The following is a 13150-nucleotide window of genomic DNA, read 5'->3' as shown; positions in this document are numbered from 1 at the left end:
TGATAACGTCACAGGGACGTGCCTGATAACCCAGTCACAAGGGACGTGCCTGATAACAGTCAACGGGACGTGTCTGATACACCAGTCAACAGGGACGTGCCTGATAACCCAGACAACAGGGACGTGCTGAATAACCAGCTCAACAGGGACGTGTCTGATAACCAGTGCACAGGGACGCTGCCTGATAACCACGTCAACAGGGAACGTGCCTGATAACCATGTCAACAGGATTCTGTGATAAACCAGTCAAAACAGGCGTGTTCTTGCATAACAGTCAACAGGGACGATGCCTCGATACCAGCAACAGGAGACGTTGTCTAGTACCAGTCACAGGGACTGCCTGTAATAACCAGTCCAACCAGGACGTTGTCTGTAACCAGTCAACAGTAATGTGTGACAGTCAACAGGGACAGTGCCTGAAATAACCAGTCAACAGGGACGTGGCCTCGATACAGTCAACAGGGACGTGCCTGTGATACCAGGCAACGGACGTTGCCTGATTAACCAGTCATTCAAACAGTAATTGTTTGACCACGACAACCAGGGACGTGCCTGATAACCAGTCCAGGGACGTTTGCCTGATAACCAGACAAACATGACGTGCCTTAATACCAGTCACAGGGACGTGTCTTGATAACCAGTCAACAGTAATGTTTGACCAGTCAACAGGGACGTGCTGATAACCAGTCAACGAGACGTGCCTGGATACCAGTCAACAAATTAATGTTGTGACCAGACAACAGGGACGTGCCGGGTGATAACGCAGCCACAGGACGTGCCTGATAACCATCAACAGGGACGTGCCTAGATACCCATCAACGTCAATGTTGGACCAGACAAACCAGGGGACGTGCCTGTAACCAGTACAGGGACGGTCTGATAACCGTCAACAGGGACGTGCCGTGAATACCAGTCAACGTAATGTTGTGACCAGACAACAGGACGTGCCTTTGATTAACCATCAACAGGGACGTGCCTGATAACCATCAACAGGGACGTGCCTGGATAACCATGTCAACAGGGGTGCCTGAATAACCAGTCAACAGGGACAGTAGCCTGATAACCATCAACAGGGACCGTGTCTGTAAACCAGTCCAACAGGGACGGCCTATAACATCAACAGTAATGTTGTGACCAGACAACAGGGACTGCCTGATAACCAGTCAAAACCAGGACGTGCCTGATAACATCAACAGGGAACTGCCTGATAACCAGTCAACAGTATATCGTTGTGGACCAAGACAACAGATGACGTGCTGATAACCATCAAACAGTATATGTTGTGACCAGACAACAGAGACGTGCCTGATAACCAGTCAACCCAACAATTACATTTCAATCCAGTCCACTTTAAAACGACATCAACCAGAAAACATACAACGCAATAAGACCTTTCAAATGTGCAGCTCTTGAAAAAAATCAACATGAAATTTAATTCACATAGTAAAATTAATTTAGTCAATTCAAGTTTGCGCTGGCGTCAGTGACCCCCAGGGACTTCTGTGAGAACATCTTCATCCTGGAGATTTCACGCGACAGTGTGACTCTCTCCTGTGAGATGCACCATAACAGCCATCCCCCGACAACCCATATGAATGAACACACCAAGCTGGTGTCAGCAAGTCACATCTTTATCACTGGCCTCTCTTCCATCGCTTCACATTTGTTGACACTATTTGCACACAATCTCTCAATGGTCATGGGCTTTAAAGTAGTTCAAACTTGATTGTCGTGAATATACAGGCATTCGGAAGTATTCAGACCCCTTGACATTTTCCACATTTTGATACGTCACAGCCTTATTCTAAAATTGATAATTTTTAATTCTCTCATCAATTATCACCAATACCCATAATGGCAAAGCAAAAACATTTTTGCAAATGCAATTAAAATGAAAACATAAATATTAATTTAATAAGTATTCAGACCTTTATCAGTACTTTGTTGAAACACTTTGGCAGAGTATACAGCATCAAGTTTTCGTTGGGTATGACCTACAAGCTTGGCAACCTGTATTTGGGAGTTTCCCCATTCTTCTCTGGCAGATCCTCTTCAGCTGTCAGGTGGATGAGGAGCGTTGCTGCACAGCTATTTTCAGGTCTCTCCAGAGTGTTCGATTGGGTTCAAGCTGACTCTGGGTGGGCCACTCAATGACATTCAGATACTTGTCCCAAAACACTCCTACATTGTCTTGGCTGTGTTCTTAGGCTGTTGTCCTGATTGGAAGGCGAACCTTTCCACATCTTTGGTTTCATATGCAGACCAGAGCATCTTGTTGTTTCTCATACGTCTGAGAGTCTTTATGTGCCTTTATAGAAACTCCAAGTGGGCTGTCATGTGCCTTTTACTGGGAAGTGGCATCCGTCTGGCCACTCTGCCATAAAGGCCTGATTGGGTGGAGTGCTGCAGAGATGGTCTCTTTCTGGAAGTTTCTCCCATCTCCACCAAAGGACTCTGACCATCGGGTTCTTGGTCACCTCCCTGACAAGGCCTTTTTCCCCGATTCTCAGTTTGCCGTGTGGCGGGTGGCTCTAGGAAGAGTCTTGGTGGATCAAAACTGTCGTTCCATTTAAGAATGATGGAGGCCACTGTGTTCTTGGGGACCTTTAATGCTGCAGACATTTTTTGGTACTCTTCCCCAGATCTGTGCCTCGAAACAATCCTGTCTCGGAGCTCTACGGACAATTCCTTTGAACTCATTGCTTAGTCAAGTACTATTTGAGAAGGTCCAGTCCCACAAATTTCATAGGTGGCAATTATATACATTTTATAATAATTTATTTTGCAGTTTAAATGTTAATTTCCTGAAATCTACAAATTTTTCCATGTCTTATGTGTGGCCGAAGCATGGCGAGATGTGTTACAATGTCCATATCTGTAGTGATGATCATGGTCACATGCTCATCATGTCACATGGTTGGGTTAGAACAGGAGTGTAACTGTGTTTCCATGGAGACCCAGGTGTTCCTCCAGGACACAGGAGGTTACTCTACCTGGCTCAGGGACACTGAAGAGCCCTCATTCCAAACCCCAAACCCTGGGTAGAGGGGCTCAGTGAATGTGGTCTGGAATGTGTGCAGGTGGGTCATTGTGTCAGAGTAGACCATGTAGAAGGACAGAGTGCCGGCCGGCCAGTCAAGAAACACTCCTACTCTGGGGTGTGGGCAGCAGGAGGACAGGTCTCTCTGGGGTTGAGGAGGGTTGACGGGCAGAGCAGGTATATGAGTCACTTCCCTATTGTGGCCTGCAGTGTAACGATCTCCAGAGTAGTCCAGACACCAGGACTTGTCATTGACTCCAAGCCCACAGGCAGGACTTCTTCCTTTTCTGCTGATGCCTTTATACGTAACTCCTATGGCAGCCCACCCACTGCACTCTACCTCCCAGTAACAGCGTCCAGTCAGACCCTCTCTACACAGCACCTGGGGATGCAACTCAAATCTCTCTGGGTGATCAGGATACGGCTGCTTCTCTTTAACCCTCTTCACCCTTCTGTTCCCCTCAGACAGAGAGAGGTTTCTGTGTGCTGTGTTTGGGTCCAGTGTGAGATCACGGGCATCTGCAGACAAGAGGACAAGTTAGAGGAGAGAGAATGGGCTGGATCAGAACTTTGTGTGTCTGTATGTATGTGTGTGTGCCTGGCTGTCTGGCTGTGTGTGTTTGTGTGTGCCTATCTGTAGATGTATATATGTGCGTGTGTGTGTGTACGTGCGTTGAATCCTGAACAGGACAGAGAAACAAGCTGTTTGTATGACATCATGACCTGTATTTCTGTTAGTCATCCTCGTTCATGTGTGTGTGTGTGAGAAACCTACATTTCTTCAGCAGCTGTGGTTTAACCCAGAACTCTTCATTATGGTCCACACTGTGGGAGAGACAGAAAAACAGAGAGTGAGTGACACAAAGTGAAGTGTAGTCTAGTCCAGCCTGTATGAAGTCTAGTCTAGTCCAGCCTGTATGAAGTGTAGTCTAGTCCAGCCTGTATGAAGTCTAGTCTAGTCCAGCCTGTATGAGAGGAGTGCTAGTCCAGTCTGTAGTGGGGCAAAGTCCCCTAGTCTAGTCCAGCCTGTATAGAAGTCTAGTCCAGTCGCAGCCTGTATGAAGTGTAGTCTAGTCCAGCCGTATGAAGTCTAGTCCAGCCTGTATGAAGTGTGAGGTCTAGTCCAGCCGTATGAAGTGTAGTCTAGTCCAGCCTGTATTGAAAGTCAGTCCAGTCCCTGTATGAAGTGTAGTCTAGTCCAGCCTGTATGAAGTTAGTCAGTCCAGCCTGTATGAAAGTGTAGTCTAGTCCAGCCTGTATGAAGTCAGTCCAGTCCAAGCCCAGTATGAAGTGTAGTCTAGTCCAGCTTGTATGAAGTTAGTCAGTCCAGCCTGTATGAAGTTAGTACGTCCAGCCTGTAATGAAGTCCTAGTCCAGTCCTGTAATGAAATTAGTCTAGTCAGCTGTATGAATTCTAGTCTAGTCCTGTATGAAGTGTAGTCTAGTCCAGCCTGTATGAAGTGTAGTCTAGTCCAGCTGTAGAAGTTAGTCTAGTCAGTCTGTATGAATTTAGTCTAGTCTAGTATAAGTCTGTATGAAGTGTAGTCTAGTCCAGCCTGTATGAAGTTGTAGTCTAGTCCAGCTGTTATGAAATCAGGACCTGACTGTTCTCAGACCAACAAGACATCATTTACAGCATCAGTTACAAACTGTTTGGAATTTGTTTTCTGGTCAGGTTCAATAGGATAGACTACAAAAATAAAAACAAGAGTTTTACAGCAACTGTACTAACTTGAGTTTCTCCAGTCTACAGTGTGGATCTTTCAGTCTAGCACAGAGCAGCTTCACTCCAGAGTCTCCTGGGTGATTGAAGCTCAGGTCCAGTTCTCTCAGGTGGGAGGGTTTGACCTCAGAGCTGAACCAGGAAAGCAAGCCTCCTGTGGTGACAGACAGCCAACAGCCTGCAGAGAGACCACCATGTCATTATGACATGATTACATAATAGCGGACACATCTCTAGTGGTGAGGCCCATAGAACTGTTTGCCTATCAACTTACCCCTATACGTACCGTATCTACCTCCATCACTCCAGTATCCTGCACATTGTAAAATGGTACTGGAACTGACCCTGTAATATACAGTATATCACAAAAGTGAGTACACCCCTCACATTTTTGTAAAATATTTGAGTACCGTAATTTTTCATGTGACAAACACTGAAGAAAGACACTTTGCTACAATGTAAAGTAGTGAGTGTACAGCTTTGTATAACAGTGTAATTTGCTGTCCCTCAAAATAACTCAACACACAGCCATTAATGTCTAAACCGCTGGCAACAAAGTGAGTACACCTAAGTGAAAATGTCCAAATTGGGCCCAAAGTGTCATATTTTGTGTGGCCCCATCATTTCCACACTGCCTTAACCCTCTTGGCATGGAGTTCACCAGAGCTTCACAGGTTGCCACATGGAGTCCTCTTCCACTCCTCCATGACCAATCACGGAGCTGGTGGATGTTAGAGACCTTGCACTCCTCACCTTCCGTTTGGAGGATGCCCACAGATGCTCAATAGGGTTTAGGTCTGGAGACATATTGGCCAGTCCATCACCTTTACCCTCAGCTTCTTTAGCAAGGCAGTGGTGGTCTTGGAGGTGTGTTTGGGGTCGTTCATGTTGGAATACTGCCCCTGCGCCCAGTCTCGAAGGGAGGGGATCTGTCTGCTTCAGTATGTCACAGTACATGTTGGCATTCATGGTTCCTCAATGAACTGTACCTCCCCAGTGCCAGCAGCAACTCATGCAGCCCCAGACATGACACTCCCACCACCATGCTTGACTGTAGGCAGAACACACTTGGTCTTTGTACTCCTCACCTGGTTGCCGCCCACACACGCTTGACACCATCTGAACCAAATAAGTTTATTTTGGTCTTCATCAGACCACAGGACATGGTTCCAGTAATCATGTCCTTAGTCCTGCTTGTCTTCAGCAAAACTGTTTGCGGGCTTCTTTGTGCATCATCTTTAGAAGGGCTTCCTTCTGCAGACCGCGCGATTTGATGCAGTGTAACGGCGCATGGTCTGAGCACTGACAGGCTGACCCCCCAACCCCTCAACCTCTGACAGCAATGCCTGGCCAGCACTCATTACGTCTATTTCCCAAAGACGACAACCTCTGGGATATGACGCTGAGCACATGCACTCAACTTCTTTTGTCGACCATCGGCGAGGCCTGTTTCTGAAGTGAAATTGAACCTGTCCAGTTAAAACCGCTGGAATGGTTCTACTGGGCCACCGTGCTGCAGCTCAAGTTTCAGGGTCTTGGCAATCTTCTTATAGCCCAGGCCATCTTTATGTAGAGCAACAATCTATTTTTTTCAGATCCTCAGATAGTTCTTTTGCCATGAGGTGCCATGTTGAACTTCCAGTGACCAGTCAGTATGGGGAGTGTGAGAGCGATGACACCCAAATTTTAACACACCTGCTCCCCATTCCACACCTGAGACCTTGTAACACTAGCCGAGTCACATGACAACCGGGGAGGGAAAATGGCTACATTGGGCCAATTTAGACATTTTCACTTAGGGGTGTACTCACTTTTGTTGCCAGCGGTTTAGACATTAATGGCTGTGTGTTGAGTTTTTTCAGGGGACAGAGCAAATTTACACTGTTATACAATCTGTACACTCCTACTTTACATTGTAGCAAAGTGTCCTTTCTTTTTCAGTGTGTGTCACATGAAAAGATATACTCAAAAAATTTACAAAAATGTGAGGGGTGTACTCACTTTTTGTGATATACGTACATCAATGCTTACTAACTTTATTTGTTCTTCTTAATATCCTGGTGTGATCTGTTCTAACATGTTATTTTCTAGTATTACATTGTCATTGATTACTGCATTGTTGGGTTTTGAGTTTGAAAGAAAGGCATTTCACTGTACTTGTTCATGTGACATTAAAACTTGATACTTGATGTCTGCTTTCCTTTTCAAAGATGTGTGTTTACCAGGGTCCTACCAATAATCGACTAAGGGGCCACTTAGGGCCCCGTGGACTGAACTCAGTCGGGTCGTGAACTTGAGAGTAAGAACAGTAGAATACACAAGATGGAATTTCTAAATGTGCTGTACATCAGCAGTTTTCCTCTTGTTATGTCAGTCAATGTCAATCATTCAATTAGCCCATGTCAGCTAACATTTTTTAGATTGCTAGGTAGTTAGTCTATCCAGCTATCTAAACCTTGTAATATATTGATTTAACCTAAATAAGTAATATGATCAAAAACAACATGTTGTATGACAGTAAACAAGTTAGGCTTCAAAATGTGAAAACAAAAAAAACAATGTCACACCTCAGTATCTCTAGTTCCACAGTTGGATCCTTCAGTCCAGCAGAGAGCTGCTCCACTCCTGAATCGGCAGGTCATTGTGACTCAGGTCCAGTTCTCTCAGGGTGAATTTGCTGATCTTAGTGCAAGGCCACTGTTTCACAAGTCTCATTGGTGAGTCTACAGCCAGCAAGTCTGAAAATTTGAAGAAACAACTAAATAAATATTTATCCTGAATACAATGCCCTCTAGAACTGATACCTGCTTTTCCTTTTCAAAGATGTGCTTTTAAGTGCTGAGAATATTTACTGTGGTTGGATGTACGCTTTGGGAACGTGAAAGAATGTAAGTTCGTTATCTGTTCTTATTGCTGTTATTTTTTTAACCTTTATTTAACTAGGCAAGTCAGTTAAGAAACTAATCCTTATTTTCAATGACGGCCTAGGAACAGTGGGTTACCTGCCTTGTTCAGGGGCAGAACGACAGATTTTTACCTTGTCAGCTCGGGGATTCGATCTTGCCAACCTCCCGGTTACTAGTCCAACACTCTAACCACTACGGCTAACCTGCCGCCCCTACACTCTAACCAACTAGGCTACCTGCCGCCCCTACACTCTAACCACTAGGCTACCTGCCGCCCCTACACCTCTAACCACTAGGCTACCTACCGCCCCTACACTCTAACCACTAGGCTACATGCCGCCCCCTACCTCTAACACTAGGCTACCTGCCGCCCCTACCAACTCTAACGCACTAGGGCCTACCTGCCGCCCCTACACTCTAACCACTAGGCTACCTGCCGCCCCTACACTCTAACCACTAGGCTACCTGCCGCCCCTACACTCTAACCACTAGGCTACCTGCCGCCCCTACACTCTAACCACTAGGCTACCCTGCCGCCCCTACACTCTAACCACTAGGCTACCCTGCCGCCCCTACACTCCTAACCACTAGGCTACCCTGCCGCCCCTACACTCTAAAACCACTAGGCTACCTGCCGCCCCTACACTCTAAACCACTAGGCTACCTGCCCGCCTCCTACAACTCTAAACCACTAGGCTACCTGCCGCCCTACACTCTAACCACTAGGCTACGCTGCGCCCTAACACTCTAACACTAGGCTACCTGCCGCCCCTACACTCTAACACCACTAAGGCTACCTGCCGCCCCTACACTCTAACCACTAGGCTACCTGCCGCCCCTACACTTTAACCACTAGGCTACCTGCCGCCCCTACACTCTAACCACTAGGCTACCTGCCGCCCCTACACTCTAACCACTAGGCTACCTGCCGCCCCTACACTCTAACCACTAGGCTACCTGCCGCCCCTACACTCTAACCACTAGGCTACCCTGCCGCCCCTACACTCTAACCACTAGGCTACCCTGCCGCCCCTACACTCTAACCACTAGCTACCTGCCGCCCCTACACTCTAACCACTAGGCTACCTGCCGCCCCTACACTCTAACCACTAGGCTACCTGCCGCCCCTACACTCTAACCACTAGGCTACCTGCCGCCCCTACACTCTAACCACTAGGCTACCTGCCGCCCTACACTCTAACCACTAGGCTACCTGCCGCCCCTACACTCTAACCACTAGGCTACCTGCCGCCCCTACACTCTAACCACTAGGCTACCTGCCGCCCCTACACTCTAACCACTAGGCTACCTGCCGCCCCTACACTCTAACCACTAGCTACGCTGCCGCCCCTACACTCTAACCACTAGGCTACCCTGCCGCCCCTACACTCTAACCACTAGGCTACCTGCCGCCCCCTACACTCTAACCACTAGGCTACCTGCCGCCCCTACACTCTAACCACTAGGCTACCTGCCGCCCACTACACTGCTAACCACTAGGCTACCTGCCGCCCCTACACTCTAACCACTAGGCTACCTGCCGCCCCTACACTCTAACCACTAGGCTACCTGCCGCCCCTACACTCTAACCACTAGGCTAGCCTGCCGCCCCATTGTTGAGTAATAGCTGGTGTTGCCTAGTTTCTCCATCTACTACTGTTGTGTTATTATTAAATATTTTCTGCAACAACTAGTCAGTATTTCCATATTATCTGTTTGTTTTCCTTTGTTCTTGCTGTATTACTGTGTGATACCATTCCCCATTCACTACTTAAATACAGTCACTCTGTAATAACCTGCCATTCCACTGTTGCAGTGTATTTCTACAGTCTCTCTCCTCTCCCTGTTATTGTTACTGCCTACTGCTATTGTCCTTTTCATTGTCATCCATTCATAGTGTTCTATTCAGTGACACTCTTCTTCTGTTATTATATCCATTACATTCATGTTTATTGTATTGATCCATGTTTCTAGTCCGTTTTAGATCATTCCCATCATGTCAATAAAGTCCTCTGTTTGGAACATTCTAGAGGTTGCCTTGTCTCTCTAATAGGAGATTGGTGTCAGTAGGCAGCAGAGCCACAGGCTTAATCTGGAAGTTCTACATCACAGTGATCAATCTTTTGACAGGTGCAAATATAACAGTGTGCAGGCATCTCTGGCATTCCTGAAGAGTACTAGAATACTGAACTTAGTTTCAAATGTGCAGTGTGGATTCCCCAGTCAAGCAGAGAGCAGCTTCACTCCTGAATCCTGCAGGTCATTGTGACTCATGTCCAGCTCTCTCAGGGGAGAGGAGTTTGAGCTGAAGGCTGAGGCCAACACTTACAAGAACTCTCAGTGAAATAACATTGATTTAGAATAAAAAAAGTAATGACATTACAAACAACATGTTGCATGACAGGAAACAAATTAGGCGAGATGTGAGAACAAACAAACAACAGTTTGTGGTTCAAATAGGATAGATTACAATTTTTTTTAAACTAGATTTGCAAAGTAACTGTACTAACTTGAGTTTCTCCAGTCTACAGTGTGGATCTTTCAGTCTAGCACAGAGCAGCGTCACTCCAGAGTCTCCTGGGTGATTGAAGCTCAGGTCCAGTTCTCTCAGGTGGGAGGGTTTTGACCTCAGAGCTGAAGCCAGAGAAGCACAGCCTCCATGTGTGACATGACAGCCAGACAGCCTGCAGAGAGAAGCCACCATGTTTTTACATGCAAACTGCTGCCCTCTAGTGGTGAGGCCTTAAATCAAATGAATTGTTATTGGTCACATACACATGGTTAGAAGATGTTATTGTGAGTGTAGCGAAATGCTTCTAGAACGGTTGCCTAGTCAACTTACCCCTATACATACAGTATTACATTGTCATTGATTACTGCATTGTTGGGTTTTGAGTTTGCAAGAAAGGCATTTCACTGTACTTGTTCATGTGACATTAAAACTTGAAACTTGATGTCTGCTTTCCTTTTCAAAGATGTGTGTTTACCAGGGCCCTACCAATAATCGACATAAGGGGCCACTTAGACTGAACTCAGTCGGGTCGTGAACTTGAGAGTAAGAACAGTAGAATACACAAGATGGAATTTCTAAATGTGTCTGTACATCAGCAGTTTTCTCTTGTTATGTCAGTCAATGTCAATCATTCAATTAGCCCATGTCAGCTAACATTTTTTAGATTGCTAGGTATGTTAGTCTATCCAGCTATCTAAACCTTGTAATATATTGATTTAACCTAAATAAGTAATATGATCAAAAACAACATGTTGTATGACAGTAAAACAATTAGGCCTCAAAATGTGAAAACAAAAAACTATTTGTCACACCTCAGTATCTCTAGTTCGCAGTGTGGATCCTTCAGTCCAGCAGAGAGCTGCTCCACTCCTGAATCCTGCAGGTCATTGTGACTCAGGTCCAGTTCTCTCAGGGGTGAATTTGCTGATCTTAGTGCAACGGCCACTGTTTCACAAGTCTCATTGGTGAGTCTACAGCCAGCAAGTCTGAAAAATTGAGAAACAACTAAATAAAYATTTMATCCTGAATAGAATAAAACATTAAAAACATTAGATTTCACAGTCACGCCATTCAAAATAAATTAACCACCATGAAAAAACACTAACCCCAACAATAGAATTAATCTAACAAATAAATATTTGAGACTAAAATCCAATGTCACATTTGATTGTGGAAGTATAATTCATTCTATTGATATGTATTTCACTAAAATACTCACAAAGCCTTTCTGCAGCATCTCACAGCTGGGACCAGTCTTTTACGCTTCTCCCATGATGCTTTGTATTTCTTCAGGTCAAACACATCTAGTTCCTCCCCTGACTTTAGAAGCACAGAGGCCAATGCTGAGCAGTGATCTGGTGTGAGTTCAACTGAACTTTTCTTCATAGCCTTATGTGAGAGGTATGCTTGAATGTCTTTATTCAATGACCTGTCTCCCATTTCAATCAAACAGTGAAACAGGTTAATGCATCTTTCAGGAGAGATGTCCTGTGTTGCCATGTACTTGAGGTATTTCCTTATTTCCTCTACATATTTGGAAGTTTCTTCAGCATCCTTCGACCTTGTCAGTAGGCCGTCCAGAAGCTGTTGATTGGATTCCAATAAGAAGCCATGAAGGAAGCGGACTAAGAGGTCCAGATGTCCATTCTCACTTTTTGAAGCTTTATTCACCACTCTTTCTAGGAAAGTATGCACTTTAGGCTGACCTCTGAACTTGACATCGATGAAAGACTCCAGATCCTTCATTTCATTGCTTATGAAACAATGAAACACAAAAAGAGATGCAAAAAACTCCTGGATGGTTAGGTGGACAAAATAGTACACCAGTTTCCCGTAAAACACATCCTCTCTTTTTAAGATTTCTGTGAACATTGCAGAGTATAGAGATCCTTCCCGTTCCTCATCAGTGATGCCACAGTCTGCCAGGTCGTTTTCATAAAACATTTGAGACTCCCCCAGATGATTAAAGGCCAGGCGCCCGAGTTTTAAAATTAACAATCTGTTTTGTTTCAAGACCTTCTGAGGATTTGTGTGATTTGTCTGGCCCTTCAAGTCAGTCAAGGTGACTAAGAAGTGTGTGTACATGGCAGTCAGAGTTTTAGGGACTCCACTGATGTTTTCGCTGAGCATCTTTCCAAGAATCAWGGCAGCAATCCAACAGAAGATGGGGATTTGGCACATGAGGTGGAGACTCCTTGACATGGTTACATGTGAGATGATTCTTGTGGCCAGCCTCTCATCCTCGACTTTCTTCTTAAAGTACTCTTCTTTCTGTTCATCAGTGAAACCTCGTACTACTGTCACCTGGTCGATGTACTCCCAGGGGATCTGATTGGCTGCTGCTGGTCTGGAGGTTATCCAGAGGAGAGCTYCAGGAAGCAGCTTTCTCTTGATGATGTTTGTTAACAASACATTCACTGATTGTTCATCTGTTATTTTAAACAAAGTCTCGTTATTCTTGAAATCCAATTTAAATCTGCTTTCATCAAGACCATCAAAGATTATCATTACTTTACAGGTAGGACTATCATATAGCGGGTCATCAAGTTCTTTGAGACCAGGATGGAAGCTACTCAGAAGACTATGAACACTGTAAAGTCTTCGGAGCAAATTCAGCTCCCTGAAAGGAAGGACAAAGATGAAATSWATATSCTKATTRGCTTTTYCTTCTRCCCAGTCGAGGATGAACTTCTGCACAGAGAATGTTTTTCCRATGCCAGCGATGCCCTTCGTCARCACAGTTCTGATGGATCTCTCCTCTCCTTTCTCTTTTCCAAGTAAGGGTTTGAAGATGTCATTGCAGTTGATTTTGTCTGCTTTTAGCTGGGATGTATCCTCAAGGTGCGACACTTCATGTTCACTATTGAGTCTTTCACTCTCTATATCGCCACATCCCTTTAAGACTCATGTATGTTTTCTGGTTCAGTCAAACGTCCGCTCCTGTCAGATCAGGATTCTGCGTCCTCATC

General features: G+C 45.3%; 1 pseudogene; it reads right to left on the bottom strand.

Moving 5' to 3' along the window:
• Positions 1-2528: 2528 nt before the first annotated feature.
• The window catches only part of LOC112072376 (NACHT, LRR and PYD domains-containing protein 12-like), a 12820-nt pseudogene continuing 2198 nt past the window's right edge, over positions 2529-13150 (bottom strand).

Source organism: Salvelinus sp. IW2-2015, unplaced genomic scaffold (assembly GCF_002910315.2).
Source record: "Salvelinus sp. IW2-2015 unplaced genomic scaffold, ASM291031v2 Un_scaffold1906, whole genome shotgun sequence".
In the NCBI taxonomy this organism is placed as follows: Eukaryota; Metazoa; Chordata; class Actinopteri; order Salmoniformes; family Salmonidae; genus Salvelinus; species Salvelinus sp. IW2-2015.
This window is presented reverse-complemented; position numbering and strand designations above follow the sequence as displayed.